The 22585-nt window shown below is 37.7% G+C and overlaps 1 long non-coding RNA gene across 1 annotated transcript in view; it reads left to right on the forward strand.

The window, feature by feature from the left end:
• The window catches only part of LOC141276408 (uncharacterized), a 54561-nt gene that overhangs the window by 26827 nt on the left and 5149 nt on the right, over positions 1–22585 (forward strand). Inside the window, exon 2 of the long non-coding RNA XR_012325909.1 lies at positions 8011–8062. This is a non-coding gene — a long non-coding RNA (uncharacterized lncRNA). The remainder of the gene's footprint in view (positions 1–8010; positions 8063–22585) is intronic.

The following is a 22585-nucleotide window of genomic DNA, read 5'->3' on the forward strand; positions in this document are numbered from 1 at the left end:
ACTACAGTTAAAGGCCCTTAAAGAGATAAGCCTTTGTCGGAGGCAGATCACATGTGTACCTGACTTTTTGATGAAGATATATATATCTGTACCTATAGATACAGATATATAGGTATAGATGGGATTCCAGAGAGAAGGGCTGATTGGGAAAAGAAGGAGGAATTTGTGTCAATGGGGAGAAGTAAGGGTTTTAAGACCAGAAAGCAACATTCACTCCATTGTCCTATCCTTTCAGTCCACATCCATGGACAGTCTATATAGAGGGTGAGAGAGCATGTGAGGAGGGAGCCTTTGGCATGGACTGTGAACTATGTAACTGAGAAAAGAAAGTACAGAAGTGACTGTCAAGAGAAATTTCTGGATTTATTCTGCTTTGGACAATCTTAAGAGCTTCAGATAAATACCTTAAATTCCCTGCACTGTAGGTTTTGTCCTAGCAATATGCCCTAAAACTATGAGTTATGACTGGCTTTGGTTTAAAAGGAATATTAAACCCTCAAGGTGGAATAGAGAGGCAATGCGTGGTCTAATGCTGCTGTTTGTTTTCAGTAGATCTTTACTGAGTTCCCATAGGATTTTTAATCTATAATTTACATAGGTGGAACAGTGTCAATTTATTAAGCTTATTTAAAAAGCAAATGACAATGACATCCATATGTTTCAACTGAAACGTTTAATGTCACTGAAGGTCAGCTAGATGTCACCAAAACAGAATAGGAAATAGAGAATAGAAAACTTTTCCTTCTTCTGAAAAGGGTTTGATGCCAGGATAATCTAGTTTGTTTTTCTAAACATGGCAGATTAAAAAGACTAGAGAATCTGTTAGAAACAGATGTTCTTGGAAACAATGACAGCTGAAGGCTTGTTTCCTTGAGGGAAGCAAAATGCTGAAGAAAATAATTAGTTCAAAAATCACATATGGAAATAACCTACAAGAATCATATTTGGAAATAATCTAATGAAAGACGTACAGAAGCTCTATATTATTGCTATTCAAAGTGTGGTTCATGGAGCAGAGCCAGTCCATGATTTCCTTTCTTACTTCTTAGCAATGAGATAAGTACAGAAACTGAGAGTAAGTGTTTAGAAACGTTTATAGTGACTTAACATTACTGCATCTTCCAAGCCTGTGACCCATGGATTTGATTCATTGAAAAGTGTGTAAACCAGTTTGCTTACTGTTGAACTTAATTGGTAAGCCACATCTGGTGCAAACTGTGACCTAGGCATGCATAGTCGTCCTGCATATCTTGATCTGCAATCCTTAGAAAACAAAACTGGTTCTGCATCACAGACACAAAATCTACAAAACTTTACTGAACAAATTAAGAGGACATAAATAAGAGCAGGGATAAGCTATGTTCATGGATTGAATGACTCAGTATTTTGAAGATATCAGTTTCCCTCAGATTAGTGTATAAAGTCAATTAAATTCCAAGTATTTAGAAAAAAATTCTTGACAGATTTTTTGTGGAAGTGGGGAGGGAGAGAAAATGACAAGCTAAATCTTATTGATACTGGCTAAAAATAACGAAAGCAGTAAAAAGAAAGAAAGAAAAAAGAAAGCTGGAAGACTTAAACTACCAGTACCTAGCATGAAGATATAGTAATTAATATAGTGTGATACTTAGACAAAAAGACAATCTTAACAATGGAACAGAATAAATAGTCCAGAAACAGATCCCATAAATTTGTGGTCACCTAAAGGTGATGCTGTGCTGCAGTGGGAAAAGGGTAATCTCTTCAATAAATAGTGCTGAATTAATTGCTTTCAAAGAAAAAAAAATAAAATTACCTTGACCCTTACTTCAAACCACACAAAAAATTAGTCCTAGATTAATTGTAGATGTAAATGTAAAAGTTAAAACAGATGAAAACATAAGTGAACATCTTTATAAACTTGAGGTGAACAGATATTTCTTAAACAGGACTCAAAGTATTAACCAAAAAAGAAAAATTTAATAAAGTTATCTATTAAAATTAATATAGATAGCTTTTGTTCTTCAAAAGACACCGTTAAGAGAGTGTAAAAGCAACTCGCAGTATGGGAGAAAGCATTCACAATACATAGATCCAACAGAGGACTCATTCCCAGGATACACTTCTTAGAAGTCCTAGAAATCAATAAGAAAGTGACTGACAGTCTAATTGAAAAATGGGCAAATGATTAAAATGAATACTCCACAAAGGAGGATATCTAAATGGCCAATAAACTAATGAAAAAGTGCTTAACTTCATTAGTTATCATGAAAATGCAAATCAAAGGTGTAAAATGGCAAGTGTTGGCAAACACTTGGAGTAACTGGAACTTTCATATAATTGCCAGTGAAGAGCGTGGTGCTAACAGAACTGTTCGGCGGTGTCTGTATATCTAAACATATACGTACCCCGCGAACAAAGGATTTGTACATATTCTACCAAAAGACATCTACTAGAATGCTCATGGCAACACTCAGTCCCACACTGGAAAAAACCCAATGCCCATCGAGACTAGGATAGAAATTAAATGATGGTATGCTTACACAGGGGAATATTATACAGCAGTGAGGATCGATCATTTACAGTTACACCTAATCATACAGATGAATCTCACAAACATAGTTTTGAATGAAATGAGCCATACACAGATGAGCACATATTGAATTATTTCATTTATTTCAACAAAAATAGGCAATATTAATCTATGCTATTCAAATAGCCCAAATAGTGGTTACTTTTGGGAGAACGTAATGACATAAAAGGAGTACCCGGGAAACTTTTAAAGTGTTGGTAACTATATGTGTCTATCTGGTTACACGATTTCAGTTTGAGAACATTCACTGATATGTGCTCTCTTGTCTCTGTATGTTTTATAAGTCAGTCAATCGATGGATGATTTCTAAATAAACACACAGACAAGCAGAGAGAGAGACAGAGAGAGAAAGAGATTGAATTTTCAAATGAAGAGCTAGTCTCAGCTTGGAGGAAAAAGTCGAGAAGGTAATAAGTGAAGTCAGATTTCCAACTCTGAGGTTTCCCTGAAGTTGTGCCAGCACTCTGAGTTCACGGAACAGTTATATGGGTCATGCCCCCTTTAAAAAGAGAGATTAGAAATGATAGATTCTCCAGTGTACAAACTGTATTTTCAAATATAGATCTGGTATATATACCTAGCAATACAGAAGAAAAAGCAGCAGGGACTTTCAAATATATGAAACATAAAATGGTTCAGCAACTCTAGAATTCCCAGCTTGAATCTTTTTCATCCAAGAAAGTATACTGTGTCTCAGGCCAAGGAAACACTCAGGTTACCATTGTTGCTGGTTTATTGTAAGCCGGAGGGTGACAGGATCTCACAGGATCATTGATAGCCCAAATCGAGGTGCCACATGTGAAGCAAAATGCTCTAAAACGTGAGTTATTTTTGACCTTGGTTTAAAACAAATGTAATCCTTAGCTTTCCAGCTGAAACAAATGGGATGTACAGAAAAATGCCGTTAAATAAAAGTCATAAACATGTTAATTTAGTTTGGGATAGGTACCAGGATTATACTTCATCACGTCTAAAAACTTTGAGAGCCCCGTATAGAAAAATCCGTATATCGGCCGGGCCGATGGACACAGTCCTGTGGCTTCATAAATCGCGGATGATGAGAAGGTACCTTGCTCAGGGTTAGAAGGAGGGTGGAAAGAGTCTATTGGGAGGTTTCTGCTTCCACTTGATGCCCTCTGGAGTACTTCTCTAGGTCAGTCAGATTTAAGGCACTCCTGTTAGATATTCCACTTTTCCTGGGATGCGACCACGTGTCAGCTGCACACGAAATTATTTTTGATGGACATGCGTACGGCCTTTTACAGTCATTTTGCATTCCCCAATTCAGCTATTTGTTCATTATTTTGGTCATTTACTAATCGACGATTGATGTTTACTAATTACAATGTATTAGGACCTTATGGAGATCCAGAGATGTCTAGGAAATAGCCCTTGCCTTCAAGAATGAATACTTATAAAATTTTCATAACTATAAAAAAGCAATAGAAGGTAAAATGCAGTAAGAGAAATTAAAACTGGTAAAGGAGACAAAAGAAAGCTTCCTTTCAGAGAGGTTAAGCAAGGATTTGCAGAAGTCATGGTCTTTGAACTGAGCCATAAAAAGGAAAAACTTTTGGACAATGTAGTTGAAAGGAAGTAGGTCCTAATTAGAGGAAACAGGATGAGAAAATGTATGAGGTTGTGAAACTGTGGGTATATGTTGGGAGCAGCAAATCATCAAGTTTGCCTGGAGTGCAGGCTGTGACCAAGGGAGTAATGAAAAGGAAAGGAAGGAGAATGTGGGAGTGGAGTGTATAGATTCCAAAAAGAAGACTAGAATTGAGACTGCAGGGCTGGGAAAACACTGAAGACTTTGGACTGAGGAGAGAGGGAGGCTGGTTAGAATGTAAGTTACTAAAGGCAGGATCTGCTATAATCCTAAAATGTACCAGAGTAGACTCATTGTAGGCATTCAATGAATGTTTGTAGAAAATTATATTGAATGTTTTAAAAGTATGCCATAAAGGATATTCATGACACTTCCATTTATTTAAACTGTTTATTTACTTTCTGAATAGGTAATGCCTTCCAGTGATAGGATATCCAAATGTTTTCAGATGGACATATATTAAAGATAAATTTCCTCTTTCCTACCCCTGTACTCCTGTCTCTTTACCATTTAGTTCCCCTCCAAGAGGCAGTAATTGATATCAATTTCTGATAGATACGTCAAGAGACAGTCTGTGTGTGTTTCCGTATCTGTCTGTATTTTTTATTCACATAGTTTTATTTACTTTTATTTACAGTTTCTATTTATTATATAAATGGAGAAATTCTACACACAAGGCTCTGCAAGATGATTTTATATTTATATATCAGTGATTTTTTCTCATCAAGTACACACAGAACTGCCTCATTCTTTTAAATCTACTGCCTATTATTACTTTGGAAAAAGGCAATATAATTTATTTAAACAACATTAAAGATAGATATTTTCAGTATTTTTCTAGTTAAACAACATAGCTAGCATAACAAGATACATCTATTATAGTGTTCTTCTTTATAAAGTATTATTATGAAACCTTTAAACATAAGAAAAAGTGTAAAGAATAATTCAACAAGAATCTTTGTGCCCACCATCAGCCAAAGAAATATAATATTAACAATATAGTTTAACCCTGTGTATGCCCTCTCCAGTTGCACATCTCTCCCTCCCTTAGATGAGCATCAGTATGATTATTACTAGGGCTGAGTAATTCCACATGTATTTCAGAGCCATTTGTACTTTTCCTTTTCAATGAGCTTTCAGTTCATTTGCCAATTTTAGTATTGTCAGTCTTTTTATTCATTTATAGGAACTCTTTATATATTGGTGAAATGAGTTCTTTGTGTGGAAAGACAGAAGAGAATATTTGTGGGCATCTCTAGCAGCTCTCTCATAGTTACCTGGTGACGAGTTAGTGGCTCCTCCTCTCCCTAGCAGCACCTGAGCCAAGCATACATCCTTCCATTTCTCAAGAGAATAGGACCCATGCAACTTGCTGACCCTCTGCCAACGGGTCTCCAAAAGGTGCATATAGTGCTTATCCTGAGCATTTTGCACAAAAACCTGTGATGTGGGTTGCACTTATCTTCTTTTGCAGTTTATCATTTGTCCTTTGACTTTGTCTTTTGCCTCGAAAATTGTTCTGGTTTTCTTGTAGCTCATTTGATTTCAAAAATGAATTTTTTAAATGTACATGTTTATATTGGCAAGTTTTTTTCCTGAACTTAAAAAACTTCCTGTCTTTTGCCATACAAAATGCTTGATTATTATCTCATGTTGATGCCTCTGAATGCATAGGTTAATCCACTAACTTCCTTATACAATTTAGTATCTAGTAATAGTCAATAGAGACATGTAATTCTTTTATTACTCTAGGGTGGATTCATAAATTCTGTCTTTCTAATGGGAAGAAGTATCATGTGCTATACCTGTTGGGAAACATAAGAAAAGGATAATTTTTAGGTTAATAATTTATATGATATAACACTCTCGTTAACTTTTCTTACCTTTGTATTTAAACATAAAACATAACAAAAACAGAAAGAAATATACAATAAACTTCTGCGTGTGTATCATCCATTATCAGCAATTACCAATTCATGGCCACTGTTGTCCCATCTTTACTCCAGCCTACCCTACCAGCGATTTCTTCATTACTGACTCAATTATCAGTCTTTTATGTTATGGTTTCTCAGACTTGTATTATGCTTAAAAAGGCTTTTCCTACACCAAAGTTATTAAAAATATCCATATTTCTTTTATACTTTTATAGTTTTATTTTTTTAATTTAAATAATAGTGCAAATTACTTGTGGGATTAGTTTGGTCTATGAATGTGCAGAAATGTATTTTACTTATTTTTTTCTATGTATTAAGTAACCCATATTTTCATCAGTTATTTGAAATGTTATATTGAACCTATAGTAAATTCCCATTTGTAATTGGAATTTTGAGATAGACATTCTGGTACAGTCCATTGACCTAGCTAAATATGCAATTTTAATTGACCATATTTTGTTGATGTTTTTTCATCAATATTCATAACTGATATTTTCTTTAGTTTTCTTTTTTTATTCTCTTTGTCAGAAGTTTTGTTATCAATGCTAAGTTTATAAAATGAATTTGGAATTTCTTCTTTTTTTAATGCTCTGGAAGAGTTTAAATCGTATTGGAGATACAATTGACCCTTAAACAACTGTAGGGGCACCAACTCAACACACAGTCAAAAATCTGTGTATAATTTATAGTCAGCCCTCCGTATCTGTGGTTCCTCCACATCCAGTGTTCCTCATTCGGGCATTCAACCACCCATGGACTGTGTAGTACTGTAGTATTTACTTTTGAAAAAATCCCCGTATAAGTGGATCTGCACAGTTCAAACCTGTTTTGTTCAAGGGTCAACTGTATTTACTTTTTTTTTAAGTAAATTTTCTTGTGAAATCAGTCGAATCTAATATTTTTTTAGGGATACCTTTGATAACTTTCTCTGTTTCTTATGATAATGGATTGGTTTAAATTTATTACATCATTTGAAGCCAGTTTTCATAATTTATATTTCATTGAAAAGTTTCCATTTTCTTTAGATTTTTATTTTTTTTCCCCACTTTGGTCCAGTCTAGGTAGGAGAAACAGGAACTCAGATACTCTGCCCTGACAACTCTAGCCACGTTGGTCTTCCCAAAGTGTCAGCTCCCTTTCTCAACTCAGGAAGCCCACAGGGTTTTGCCTGGGTGTCCCGTGCCTGCTCTGTGGTCTGGAAACCCTCTCAGGGCAGTGAGTTAAGCAGTCATAGGACTATTATTGTTTATTTTCTGTCTTCCATTGATCACCAGTCTTCACTGTCTGATGTCCAGTGTCTTCAGTCTGCACATTTCAATCTTTTAGTTCTGAAAACGTATTTTGATTTATATCTTTGGCTTTTTTGCCTCACTATTTATTTCTCTTCTTTGGGTATATTAATATTTTTGGAGGCTATTAATAGGCATAGTTGGAATGTCCCTTTCCTTTCAATACATTTATTATTTCTTTCTCTTTTTAAAAATTCCATGTTGCTTGTGATCATCATTCCCGTTCTCATGCCCCTTGTAGTATGTTTGGCCTTGTTTCCTCCATTTGGGGTTGTCTCCAGTTGCTTACATGACCATTTTCCCTGGGCTCTTGTCAGCTTGTGATTTGTCTCCTGTTGTCACATCATACCTCCCTCTGCTGTGTCCATATACCTCTGATGTGTTTTCATCTTGTGGATACGATTGCTTCATTATTTAAAATCCATGTTGGATATATTGGTTACAATTTTCATCAGCTGTGTAACAGCATATTTTCTGGTGAGTGTTCTTCATCTCCAACTTTTTTTCTTATTCTCTTTTTCCTTTTCTCCTATCTTATAATTGCATAGAGTATGTTACTTTATTTTTATTTTTACTACTCCTTATTGACCAAAGATATTTTTTCAGGCTAACTAATACCAGGAACGCATGGGGGAGGAGGAAGCAGAGCCCTGTTCAGGTGAGTAAGACTTCTTTTTATGACGACTGCCTTTATATCTCACTGTTCTTTAAGCAACCAAGACTGGCACTGCAGGGCCATTCACAATGATGTCTGTCTCCTCCAGTCTTCCTCAGCATCACACTACATCCTGGACTAGGCTTTTTTTCCCTCTATGGCGTTAGAAAAAAACAAACACAAAATTTAAAAACAAAATATATATTAAAAAAATCTTAATTCTTTTTTTTAACATCTTTATTGGAGTATAATTGCTTTACAATGTTGTGTTAGTTTCTGCTTTATAACAAAGTGAATCAGCTATACATATGCATATAGCCCCATATCTCCTCCCTCTTTAATTCTTTTTAAAGAACACTTTTCTTGGTGTTTTATTAAAATAGATCTATTTGGTGATTTTTTCTAAAGCTGTTTATCTTCTGAAGCATAGTGTGTAATGACTTAGACCTGTACTGGGGAACTGGTGACTGGAATCACTGTTGGATTCGGTATAGGACATCATCAGTCTGGAAGCCAATGTTAGTCCCACTTCTGCATCTCATTAGTTGTTACAGCTTAAGCAAATCTCAGTCTTTAATAAAAATTGCCTTCTCACAGGCACTATCCCAGCTGCTGGGCATCGGAATGTCTGCCCTCTCTTATATCCCCTGGAGAAATGGGAAAATCAATATGCATGTGCTTGAAGTGTTAAGTGGAAATCTGTTGTTTCTGCCTTCCACCTCCTAAGTAGTCAGGCCAGAGCTTGCCTCTCAGTGGCCTGGTATTGTCTCATTCTCCGCTCAATTTTCAGATGACACCCTGGCCGCAGAGGCTGCCCGATAGGAGACATCTTCCACAGATAGGTGAAATGTCAGGCTGGCACTATTATAGACAGGAAAGATCACAGTTGCTTTGATATGTTTTGCTGCCCTGAGAAATTAAATTTATTATCAAAAATAGTTTTGTTTCTTGAAAACTATTCTACATTTCCATCTTATTTGAGGACTCAGGGATTCCTGACCACACAGCATGGCAACTCAGAAAGTTCCTTCCCACCTGCCTTCCTGCCCACCTACTTCTGTTTCTTCCCTTTCCTTACACACGCTGTTGTGTTCAAATATTTGGAAATGATATATACATGAGGATTCTGAGCACCACAATTTAAAATGTACCCAGCTTCAGTGAGAGTCATCTTTGATTAGAAAGAACATATAGTTGACAGATATTCAGAGTCATCTCAGCGCTGTGGTTCATGAAGCCAGCGCCTGTAAGGAACACTCAGTTGTGACTAGTAAAAACGTTATGTGTGTCTCTAAGCTTTAATATCTTAGACCAGATGTTTAAATGATCCTCTCAGTAAGTGAACTGGGTAGAGCTGCACGAAAGGCAGGAGTGGAAACATGAATAGGATCTTTCACACTTGACTGTACCCAGCATACAGAGACATAATAAATAAAATAAGGCAGAAGCATAGGAAAAAACCTCTTAATTGCCTTCCTCTGCTTTCCCTTCCTTCCTCCTGTCTCTTCCCCAGTGTCTGTACTCAGCTGCGTCTCCAGTGATGACCCCATCCTCACCCATTCTTTTCCTTTTCACGGTTTTTCATAGTTGTCATTAAAACGGCTTTGTGACCAACTAGAGTGGTAGGATAGGGAGAGTGGGAGGGAGTCGCAAGAGGGAGGGGATATGGGGATATATGTATACGTATAACTGATTCACTTTGTTATAAAGCAGAAACTAACACACCATGGTAAAGTAATTATACCCCAATAAAGATGTTAAAAAAAAAAAAGAAAAAGAAAAAAAGGGCTTGAAAAATGCTTTTTGTTAATGCCAGCACTTAGCAGAGTCCCGCTGAGCAAGCCAGCTCCCAAGGTCCTGTCAACACTTTCTGTCAGCAGCTAGCTTCCTTACACTTTGGCAGTCAGACACATCCTCATGAAACACAAATCTTTCTCTGCTGAATCAGTATGTAGAAATGAAGGAGCTGGGCAGTGAGGCAGGAACCCTTGCAGGATTCTTTATTAATGAGGTGGGCCTCCACAATATGGATGGCTCTATGTCAGAGTGGAGACTAGATAAACAAATGGGGAAATGAAGTACTGATTAACTCCTTGGACTGCTGGGTTAGTCAGCAAAAAGACTGCGGGGGCGGGGGGGGGAGTAAGAAATACGGTTTAAAAAAATTTTTTGTAGCACCAAACTACTCTCAATTTCTGAAAATACAGCTATACTTACGGTGCAGTAGAATGGGAAGCAATTTCAGAAATCAGCTTCTCCAGCCATTTTACAGATGGAAATACTGAGGAACAGAGAGAAGAAGGGGACTTCCCAAGCCTATGCATTTTGTGGCTGAGATCCTTAATCTGAAATGGTATAATGCAGGGCTTTTCAGCCTCAGCACTGGATAACTCTTTGTCTTGGAAGGCCGTCCTGTGTACTGTAGGATGTGTAGCAGCAGTCACATCTTCTACCCTCCAAGTGCCCAGAGCAACCCCTCCAAAGTCATATTAACCAAAAATATCTCTAGATATTGCCAAAGGTCCTGTAGGAACATAATCACCCCCAGTTGAGAGCCACTAAATAGTCTAATAAACCACTAAATCAGTGTAAATAGGCCGATGCTGAGCCTTGCCTTGATTAAAGAGTTGATGCAGGACTTCTGTACTTGGTGCTGGTCAGGATGTGTCTAAACTTCTCAAGCAGACTTTCATCAGGAGATAGGCAACTGGCAGGGCTCCAAAGAGAGATGATGATGGTGGCCAAGAAGAATGTCTGTCAAATCAGAACCCAAGCTCTTGTTCATTCATTTCTCTATAATGGCCAGGCTCTTTTACAAAGACAGAGCGGGAGCATGATGCTTCATGTAGAATCTGTCCTGTCTCTGCTACTAATCATGGACAGGTAGACCTCAGAAATATTGTGGGTTTGGTTCCAGACTACCTCAATAAAGTGAATATTACAATAAAGTGAGTCAGACAAATTTTTTGATTTCCTAGTGCATATAAAAATTATGTTTATACTATACTGTAGTGTATTAAGTGAATGAAACAGCATCATGTCTAAAAAATAGTGTACAGACCTTAATTAAAAATACTTTATTGCTAATAAATGCTAACCATCATCTGAACCTTAAGCAAGTCAAAATCTTTTTGCAATAGTAGCATCAAAGATCAATGACCGGGGGGCTTCCCTGGTGGCGCAGTGGTTGAGAGTCCGCCTGCCAATGCAGGGGACACGGGTTCATGCCCCGGTCCGGGAAGATCCCACATGCCGTGGAGCGGCTGGGCCCGTGAGCCATGACTGCTGAGCCTGCGCGTCCGGAGCCTGTGCTCCGCAACAGGAGAGGCCACAACAGACATAGGCCCGCGTACCACAAAAAAAAAAAAAAAAAAGATCAATGACCACAGATCACCATAATGGAGTAATAATGAAAAAGTTTATTGAAATATTGTGAGTATTACCAAAATGTGATGCAAAGACATAAAGTGAGCAAATGCTATTGGAAAAATGGCACCGATAGACTTGCTCTATGCAGGCTTGCCACAAAACTTCAATGTGTAAAATATGAAATATCTCTGAAGGACAGTAGAGCAAAGCCCAATACAGTGAGGTATGCCTGTATTGCCTTAAGCCAGTCATCACCACCCTGGGTATCAGTTTTCCTCTTGCTGAGTGAGAGTAACTGGGGAGTGTTTCCCACAGCTCACCTAGCTTTGATAATGTTACTCATTCATCTTCCAAAAGTGAGACTTTCATTGTGGCTAACAAATCAAGAGAAAATCTGTTCTCCAGTCCCTTCTAGAAGTCAAGTCGCGAGGACTTTCCAATCTCTGAATTGAGCATATTTTACTAAGCAAGTTTTAGATTTGATTTATGTCTAAGGTTCAGCTGAGCTAGAAAGAGAGCTGAGAGCTACCAGATGTCAGAATAGTTGGTTAAACAACAGGCTAAAAACAAAATTAAAAATCAAGCCTTTAATCACCTACTGTGATAGTTTAAGCAAAAGACTAAATTGGATAAAGGGCCAACTCTCCCCTGTTCCATTTTAAGCAATGGACTGGTGTAACCAGGTGAATCAGCGTGGATGTGGGAGTCATCTCACTGCCAAGGTACCCCCAACACAAGGTTCCTGCAGTTTTATGGACTCGCTGGCTGAAGAAAGGTGATAGGAGAGGACTAGAAGTGGGAAAGTACTGAGTACTGAATCAGAGTAGAGAAAGTGTCTTCAGTGTCCCCAGACTGCCATAAGGAAGCCTCTGCAGAGACACCTGAGATAGGTGTCAGCTGACAACCCCAGTTAGAGACCTCTGAATAAACGCACCTAGACTCTGAATGCAGCTGTGAGTAAGAACATGACTTGACAAAGCGTCCTGAGTCAGCTTCCTATCAGGACTGCACCAAGTCTGGTATGGGGAGCGATTTCCCACATGAAATCTGACAGGTAAAGTCTTTGTAATTACCTATGGTCAGACCTGAAAAAAATCGTACATATAATTTTTGGCCAGGAACTGGACTCAGTTTTCCTTAGATCTGTTCAAATGTCTAGCAGGTACATTGACTGATTTTCTGTAAGTCTATTCTGATATGCAAAATGCCTTCCCCGGTTTTTAAAGTCTTAGATATTTGCTTCTATTTGTGACTGCTCGAGTTCTAATTTGCTCTCAGAAAGCAGATGAGAATGTGTGCCATATAAAAAGAAACAACTGTGATTTATAGCCTTAATCTGTCAATGTGGTGTATTACATTCATTGATTTTTGTATGTTGAACCATCGTTGCATCCCGAGGATAAATCCCACCTGGTCATGGTGTATGATCATTTTAATGTGCTTTTGGATTTGGTTTGCTAGTATTTTGTTGAGAATTTCTGCATCCATGTTCATTAGGGATATTGGCCTATAGTTTCTTTACTTGTGGTGTCATTGTGTGGTGCTGGTATCAGGGTAATGCTGGCCTCAAAGTGTGCTTTGAGTGTTCCCTCCTCTTCAGTTTTTTGGAAGAGTTTAAGAAAACTTTGCATTAATTCTTCTTTAAATGTTTGATAGAATTCACTAGTGAAGCCATCTGGACCCAGGCTTTTCTTTGCTGATAGTTTTTTGATTACTGATTCAATCTCCATACTAGTTATAAGTCTGTTGAGACTTTATATTTCTTGACAGTTTAATCTTGAAATGGTTTATGTTTCTAGGAATTTATCCACCACTTTTAGGTTTTCCAGTTTGTTGTCATATAATTGTTCATAGTAGTCTCTTATGATTCTTTTTATTTCTGTGGGATCAGTTGTAATGTCTCTGCTGTCATTTCTGATTTTATTTGAGTTTTCTCTCTTTTTCGTCTCAATAGATGTAGAAAAAACATCTGATAAAATTCATCACCCTTTCATGATTAAAAACTCAACAAAGCAGGATAAGAAGGACATTACCTCAACACAATAAAGGCCATGTATGAAAAGCCCACAACAACATCACACTCAATGGTGAAAACTAAAAGTTTTTCCTCCAAAATAAGGAACAAAGCAAGGATACTAACTTTCACCACCACTTCTATTCAAATAGTACTGCAAGTCTTAGAGCAATTATCAAAAAAAAAAAAAAAAAGGCATCCAAATCAGAAAAGAAGAAGTAAAATTATCCCTGCTTTCAGATGACATAATCCTATATATAGAAAACCCTAAAAGCTCCATTAAAAAACTGTTAGAACTAATCAATGGATTCAGTAAATTTGCATGATAAAAAATCAACATTCAAAAATCACTTGCATTTTGTATATTTGAAAAGGAAATTAGGAAAATAATCCCATTTACAATAGCACCAAAAGAACAAACTACTTCAGAATAAACTTAACTAAGGAGGTTGAAAACTTATATACTGAAACCTACAAAACACTGATGAAAGAAATAAGACATAAACAATTTGAAAGATATCCCATGTTCATGGATTGGAAGACAATAATGTTTAAATGTTCTACTACCCAAAACAATCTACAGACTCAATAAAATGCCTATCAAAATACCAATGGCATTTTTTTTTACAGAAATAGAAAAACAATTCTACAATTCAGTGGAACCACAAAAGATCCTGAATAGCCAAATAAATCTGATAAAGGATAATCAAGCTGGAGGCATCATGCTTTCTTATTTCAAAATATATTACAAAGGCTACCATAATCAAAACATTATGTTACTGGCATAAAGGCAGATATATAATCCAATGGAACAGAATAGAGCCCAGAAAAAACCCATACATATATGGTCAATTGATCTTTGAGAAAGGTTCCAAGAATACACAATTGGGAAAGGATAATCTCTTCAATAAATGATGTTGGGAAAACTGAATGTACACGTGTAAAAGAATGAAACTGAACCCTTATCTTACACCATACACAAGAAAACAAATCAACCTAGATTAAAGACTTTAACCTAAGGCCCCAAACCGCAAAACTCCTAGGAGAAAACATTGGGTAAAAGCTTCATGACATTTGTCTTGGCAATGATTTCAGAGCTATGACACCAAAAATCCGGGTCACAAAAACAAATATAAACAAGTGGACTAGATCAAACCATGAAGCCTCCACACAATAAAGAAAAAAAATCAACAGAGTGAAAAGGCAACTTACAGAATGGGAGAAAATATTTGCAAATTATATATCTGATAAGGGGTCAGTCTCCAAAATATGTAAGAAACTCCCACAACTCAAGAGTGAAAGAACCAATAGCCCAATTTAAAAATGGCCAAAGGAGGGCTTCCCTGGTGGCACAGTGGTTGAGAGTCCGCCTGCCAATGCAGGGAACACGGGTTCGTGCCCCGGTCCGGGAAGATCCCACATGCCGCGGAGCGGATGGGCCCGTGAGCCATGGCTGCTGAGCCTTCACATCTGGAGCCTGTGCTCTGCAATGGGAGAGGCCACAACAGTGAGAGGCCTGCGTACCGCAAAAAAAAAAAAAAAAAAAAAAAAAAAAGGGCAAAGGAATGGAATAGACATTTCTCCAAAGAAAACATATAAAAATGATCAAGTACATTAAAAAATGCTCAATATTATTGATCATAAGGGAAATACAAATCAAAACATGAGATATCGTCTCACATCAGTCATATCAATAGAATTTTTTTTGTATCCTAGAACAAGTTACCCATTTGTTTGCAAATTACCATCCCCCAGAGGAAAATTTAACAAGGCTAGCGCACATATAGGTGGGGCACTCAATTTGTGTACAGGCATTTATTGAGGGTCTAATGTTTGTCAGACTTCATGCTAGGTGGACCAATTTGCTGGTCAGTAACAGAGATTCTCAGTGTAGACTTCTCTCTTGTGCTGCAGACTTGGAACTCACTTCCTCTGGTGCATCTGTACCTAGATGTCCCACAGGCACTTCAAATTCAACATGTCTAAAATCAAATCCTTCATCTTATTCTTCCCCTCTGATGTTCTTAGTTTCCCAACCAAGTAGCAGATTTCTTTCTTTTCATACCTCCTGTTACCTTGGCAATGCTCACTAATGAGTGCATTAAATGTATATATTAATATCAGAGGTAATGATATTACTATGGTACTTAATATTCCCATCCAGGAATAGCATATGCTGCTTCATATAAATTATATAATAATTATAGGGTTTTTTTCTTATAGGTCCTGTACATTTTTGTTAAAATTTGACCTAGGTACACTTTAGAAATCTGCTGCCAATGTAAAGAGACTTTTTTCTTTTTTAATTTCTGTTTTGTTATTCTGAAAATAAAAACTACAGAATTTTGACATTCATGTCTTAACCTAAATGGCATCTCCTTCCTGAGCCTTCCATGATCACCACATTTGAGGGAACCCCTCTTATCCAATCTCTGTTTATATACATATATGCTCAATTTTACAGCCCTGCTTTATTTTCATCACAGTGTTCACTATCTGAAATTTTATTAATTAAAAATTGTTTATTATCTATTTCCCTTTCTTCAGAATATAAGCTCCATGGAAACTTCTATTCATCTCTGTATTTCTATAATCCAAAATAACACCCAGCATAAAATAACTGTTCACAAATATTTGCTGAATGAAAAAATGAATGAATTTGTGCATATTTATCATATATAACTGTTTTATGTGATTCTATTATCATTCAAGTAAGATTTTTGTTCTTTTATTTTGACTAGAATTTTTGTTTTGCTCTAGGTATATAATCATAGCATCTGAAAACATATATTGCCTTTCATTTTATTTTATACAGATTATTTAGCTTAATTTTCCTCCAGGCTTTATTAGCTAGAAACATCAAAACTATGGACTGTAAGTGGTAATGCAGGAGATTCCTATCTTATTTCTGCTTTTAATGGAAGTAGCTTATTTCACTATTTATGCCAACATTCATTGCTAATGTTTGCAAATTGTCAGCCTGTGAGCTAATTTACTTAACATTTTTATGAGAAAATGTTGCTAGATTATTTCAAGTAACTTTTCAGTAACTATTGATATAATTTTATGCTTATTCTCTTTTATGTAAGCTATTATGTTTATAGCTTTTTCTGATGGTAAACCATGATTGCATTCTTGGAATAAATTCTCTTAGTTTGATATGTTATGGTTTAATATGCTGTTGGATTTCCTTTGAAAACATTTTGTTCAGAATTGTTGCACCTGTATTAGTAGCTTAAACTGAACTGCAGTTTTTCTTCTTTGTACTATCTCTGTTAGGTTTTTTTTTTTTTGTGGTACGCAGGCCTCTCACTTTTGTAACCACTGCGCCACCAGGGAAGCCCCTCTATTAGGTTTTGATTGTACAGTTACACTATCATCACAAAATGAATTGGGGAGTTCTTCATCAATTTTTCTGTAGGCCTGGAATAGAATAATATTGAAATTATTTGTTCTTTAAGGTTTAAAGAGAAGTCAGTGTACAGTTTTATGTAATCGCTGTGTTTACCGTCCAAGGATATACCATGGAGTTTTTAAAATCTTAGATGTCATTGATTGTAAGGAGCCCCATTATTTCATAAACAACTAAGAAAAGAAAAAAAATTGTCTAATTATGTTAAGCTTTATTATCATATATAGTTTTTATTTTACAGTTGTTGAAATAACTGTTTTAGCAACTCAGGAAGAACTTTTATCATATGTGAATCTGTCGCAAGGAGGGAGTGAGGATATTCTCAGAGGCTGTCCCACCCCACTTTCAGAAAGGGTCAAATTTCCATTTTTCAGCACCCCCAAACTGGAGTTATATACCTAAAAGGGAAAATGGCAGGAGTACTGCTCATCTTTCCTCACACACAACTTCTGTGGGAAAAGGGGAGGAACAGTGATAGTATGGAAGGTCACCAGAGGAGTGTGTTGGCTTATACCCCAGGAGTGTTTTCACGCTCAGAAGTGAGGGAGCCGTCGTCAAGCATCCAGACAGATCTGAAGTACGTTTATCCCTCAGGACATACGGTCTGTGTTTGGTGAGCTAAGTGCGAGTCCTCTTCCCTCTCCTCACCCTTAAGGCGCTTTGCGTCTTCTCTCCTCCTTGCCTCCTCAGCTTCCTCCCCAAAGCCAGGCCAGAGTCTGTCAAATGAAACAACAGAGAGCTCTTGAGAAAACAGACCTCACAGAGAAAGGAGTGTGGTAATTCACCAAGTACAAGAAATTCTGGCCCCATGTAAACCATGAGTTCACCCTAATACTTCAAATACCAGTCTTACACTATGAGCTTCCTAACTTTCACCCTTTCCATCCTTCTGTCATTATCCTCAATCCATCCACTTATTTTCTTTCTCTCTCTGCATGTAATCAGTCTCCTGAAACCACTGGGTTTCTGCCTCAGTGGTTGCCTCCTCACTTGGTCCAAACCCCACCTCTCCACTGTCCTGCTTGACCATCTTCTCACAGGGCCCTGAATCCCTCTTACTCAGTTGTCTGCTGGACAGGCCTCGGCCCCTGATGGGCCACTGCCTTGCTTCTTGCTCAGCCTAGGAGAAAATTTATCATCCAAACTCTATGACACCAGAGAACCAAGATGAGGGCCAGCTCATCTTAATGTTGTTTTAAGATTAAATAACATGATTTTTTTTTAAAAAAAAGTCTTATTCTCAAGATTTTATCTGTTGCTTCAGATATTAGAAGTTGTGATTTACCCTGTAATTTAATGCCTATTCTATTTTATTACTACAATTTCTACAATGTGATTTTATATACACACACACACATACATGTATATTTAAGACTTTAGCTAAAATTTATTTGATTGTGCCAATTAAGTTGGAAATCAGAATTTTTTTCTCAATTTGTTCTTTAAATACCACTTAGTAAATCACCTTTCCTATCTTGTTTTAGTAAGTATATTTAGCTTTTATAAAGTCATTATATAGGATTGGTTCTATGTATGGAATTTTTCTTCTGTCATGCGTCTATATTTCTTTTTTTTTTTGCGGTATGCGGGCCTCTCACTGCTGTGGCCTCTCCCCTTGTGGAGCACAGGCTCCGGACACGCAGGCTCAGCGGCCATGGCTCACGGGCCCAGCCGCTCCGCGGCATGTGGGATCTTCCCGCACCACGGCACGAACCTGCATCCCCTGCATCGGCAGGTGGACTTCCAACCACTGTGCCACCAGGGAAGCCCTATATTTCTATTTTTATGCTGTTATCACATCTTGATTTATTGTCTTTTTATCTTACCTTTTATTCTTTGGCATTTCTTTTTCTAAATGTACTTTTACAATTATTTGTTAAATTAAAAAAATGCTACTGTGATATTAATATGAAATTGGTATACTAATAAAGTAATTTGAATTAAAATAAATATTATAATAATCATTTTCCCCATTCAGAAACACGGTTCTCTCTCCATTTGTTCAGATGGTCTTATAAATAGTATAATACGAGACTATAGTTTTCCTCCTAAAGTTTACAGGTCTCTCTCTTTGAGTTGATTCCTAAGTATTTTATATTTTCTTTCTTTGTTGATTTTTGTTGAAAATGGAATCTCTTTTCCGTGTTTCCTTCCCAGTTAAGTTCTAACATCATCTCTGATTGACAAGGAATCTATTTCCTAAAGAAAAAGCAGCTTCTGGGCACAAGCCCCGGGCAGTGTCTGGGATATAAATAGCAAGGCCCGGGAGAAAACCCAGAGGGCCCACTGCAGCTTTGAGCTGAGTCTTTGCACCTTAGTATTCAGGACTCTAATCACCAAGTCCAGGTTTCACCTTTTACCATTTGCAAGTAGTTTGCTGCTGACATGCAGCAACTCCTCTTATGAAGAATGTCAAGGGTTGGGTACTTCCCAGTCCTTTCAGCATGCCCATAGCTGGGTGGCAGTGGTGACATTTTCCTCCTTAGCCTAGGACACTCTCATGTAAACTGTGTGGCTGAAAAGAAGTTAAATGATGGGCTGTGAAGAGTAGAGCTCTAAAATAAAGCCTCCAGGAGCTACTTACACACTCAGCCCACCCTCCAGTTTCTCTCCTCCCATTTTACCTGCTCTTCTGTGATTGCTACCTTGAAGGTCAGGGTTCACGGGTTTCATCCAGTTCTCAGCCTCTGAACTCCTAACGCTGTGCCATGCATAGAGGAAATGCTCCCTATAGGCTGGGCACAATGAAATACATAGAAGCAGGGAGGATCAGATATGGCTGTTCTCTCTGGGTCTTCTGAAATCCCAGATCTTATTTTGTCACTTTCCTTATTAAAAATCTCCTATTTCCTGTGTCTTCATTGTAAAATTTCAGGTTTCTTGGCTTAACAGTCAGCCCACATACTATCTTTCCCCACTGTGCCTGTCTAGGTGTCTTAGCTCGTACTGTCATAACAAAATCCCATTGACTAGGTGGCTTAAACAACAAACATTTATTTCTCACAGTTCTGGAGGCTAAGAAGTCTAAGATCAAGGCACCACAGTGTAGGTTTCTTCTTAGGCCTCTTCTCTTGCCTTGTAGGTGATAGCCATATCACTGTGTATCAGATGATCTCTTCTTTGTGGAGAGAGCAAGAAGGAGAAGGAGAATGAGTATCAGCTCCCCGGTGTTTCTTCTCATAAGGGAACTAATCCCATCTTGAGGGCCCCACCCTCATGACCTCATTTAACCTTAATTACCTTGCAAAGGCCCCATTTCCAAATACCATCACATTGGAGGTTAGAGTTTAACATATGAGTTTTGGGGGACACAAACATTTTGTTCATAACACCAGGTATCCAGGCTAACTGACATCAGCATTCTTCTGCACCAGCTTCTGTATTTTTTTACGTTCATGACTTTGTCAAGACAGTCCATCTCCCTGAGAGCAATTACTTCAGTCTGCATAGCAATGACAGGCCACGAGGTGGTTGAGTTTGGGAACACAGTAAATATGCAGAAGCCAAGGAGTCAGGGACTTGCAAACAAAGACCAGTTTGAGTCTGTAAGGTTGTGTTTTTATTTCCCCCATGCTGCTTAGGACAAAGTCTCAGATGTAGAGAAAGAGCTGGTTCTTCCCTAGAGCTGTGATAGTTAATGTCCTGTCTACTAATTACAGAATGAGGGCTTAGCTGGCCTCCCTCTCAGTAAGATTACCTGACAGCCTTCCAAGACTCCTCTAGCATCACCAAACTGAGGTCCACACAGTCCTGTAACTGAGGGCAAACCATGCAAGGCAGGCTTGTACCTGATGTTTTTTCGCAGGATGCCCACTCTTGGATAACCAACTCCTCCACAAAAAGGACTGTGTCTTTCTCTTTAATATCCAGTTACCGTGAAAAAAGCATAGACTTTGATCTCAGACAGTTCAAACCCCCAACTCCAGTAATCAAATCAGTACAATATTTGACAAATTAATTTATTCCTCTATGTCCCACTACTATCTTCTGTAAAACAGGAAAATTATATCTAACAAAGGAAATAATTTATTTTAAGCATTTGGTCCATAGCAGCAAATCCATGGCATGGGAAAATGATTGGGAACTTCTTAATCCCTTTCTTTTCATCATTCTCACATTGTCTTGTAGAAAGTAGTAAATTTTGGTTGAACGATGAGCAGTGGAATTAGGGCAGGGGATAGGAATATAACAAGAAATAATTGAGACTCCAAGATCACAGTTGCTGAAAAATACCTTTATTTTTTTCTACCCACATATTTTGGGTACAAGTTAGTTTCTCTCCTGGCTAGAAAGCAACATCTAAGAGGCTGTGTATCCCTTCTCTTCATTTTAAAGGGAGAGAACATTTGAATGTAAGCTAGATAATTCTGTTCCCGCTCTCCCCTTCACAATTTCAAAGGCTCCAAAGGAACTTGTCAGTGAGACCTCATGACAGTGACTGGGCTTGTTTCATGTTTCAGAAATGAAGAGATGCTGAAAGAAATGCAAGCAATGTTTGTGGAGCACATATTATTATGTTGCTTGCTCTGTTCTAGGCATGGGGAATAAAAGATAAGATGACTCCTGCTCTGTAGAATCTCACAGTTTGCAGTGAGACAGTTAAAAATATGAAATAAATGCAAAATAATGTGCGATGTGCTGTGACAGAGATACATATAAAGTTCAGGGGCAGCAGAGAGAAGAGAGTTATAACTGCCCGGGGCTAGGAAGATCAGAAGAAGACATCTCAGAAGAGATCTCCTTTGAGATAAGCCTGGCAGGATGAAGGGGAACTTATTAGAGAGAGTCAAAGGTATAACTTGGGTAAAGGCATCCTCTCATTTGAGAGGGTTGAGGGATTAAGAAGAGGTAGGAGGAGGAGGGAGGATTTTTTTTAAAAGTAATGCTAACCCAACCAGCTGTTATTGACCAAAGAATGTTCCATAGTCATTACAAAGGTGCTACTAAGAGCAGCTTTCAAACCTTCTGCCTGCTTTCAGCTTTCTGGCTCTCCATGTCTTCTTAGGCTTCAGCTCTTTGGAACAAAGCAGAGATTTTACCATCTCATGAGCTCTTTAAAATGGGCCTTTCTAAAAGTGATTATATGCCAGTCAAAGGCCATGACAAATATCAGTGTTTCCATCAAGAAGCTCACTGTGAGACCTTGAACTAGTCATTCAGCCTCTGATCTTCCAGACCCATGAGAAAAACTGAGTAAGCAAGGTGAGATGATTGCCAAGTCCTTTCAAAGTCTAAGATTCCATATGAATCCATATGGAAAGTGTATTAGCGTGGGGGGAGCTCCATGAATTTGGACTAATTGAAGAGAGAAGATTTTGAATTAGTGAAAACCCCAGGGAGAACACTTTTAATGAAGTTTTATTGCTTTCAAGTACTCCAAGGAATTCCAAGAAGGCTAAACATATAAGCAAGTGCTTTCATCAGTAGAATAAGCCTGATTTTGAAACTCAGTTATTTGTACACTGAAAAGTTGTTTGAATCTGCTTGGAATGTGCTGGATTCCTCAAATAAATCTCTAACAACTGCAACAAAGAAAAATTCATTGGCTGAGCAAACTCCATTTTTATAAAAGGTCCAAAGAACAGTCCTTTTCCTAAATATTGTGGTTTTTAAAATTAACAGGCTATTGTTGGATAGTCAGAGGCAATTTTAGAAAGTCTCCCCCAAGAAGTACAGAATGACTGGTAGACTTAGTGTCTTGTGAAGAAGGAAGGATTCTTGAAGACTCATG

The sequence above is a fragment of the Tursiops truncatus genome, chromosome 14 (assembly GCF_011762595.2).
Source record: "Tursiops truncatus isolate mTurTru1 chromosome 14, mTurTru1.mat.Y, whole genome shotgun sequence".
NCBI classification, from domain to species: domain Eukaryota; kingdom Metazoa; phylum Chordata; class Mammalia; order Artiodactyla; family Delphinidae; genus Tursiops; species Tursiops truncatus.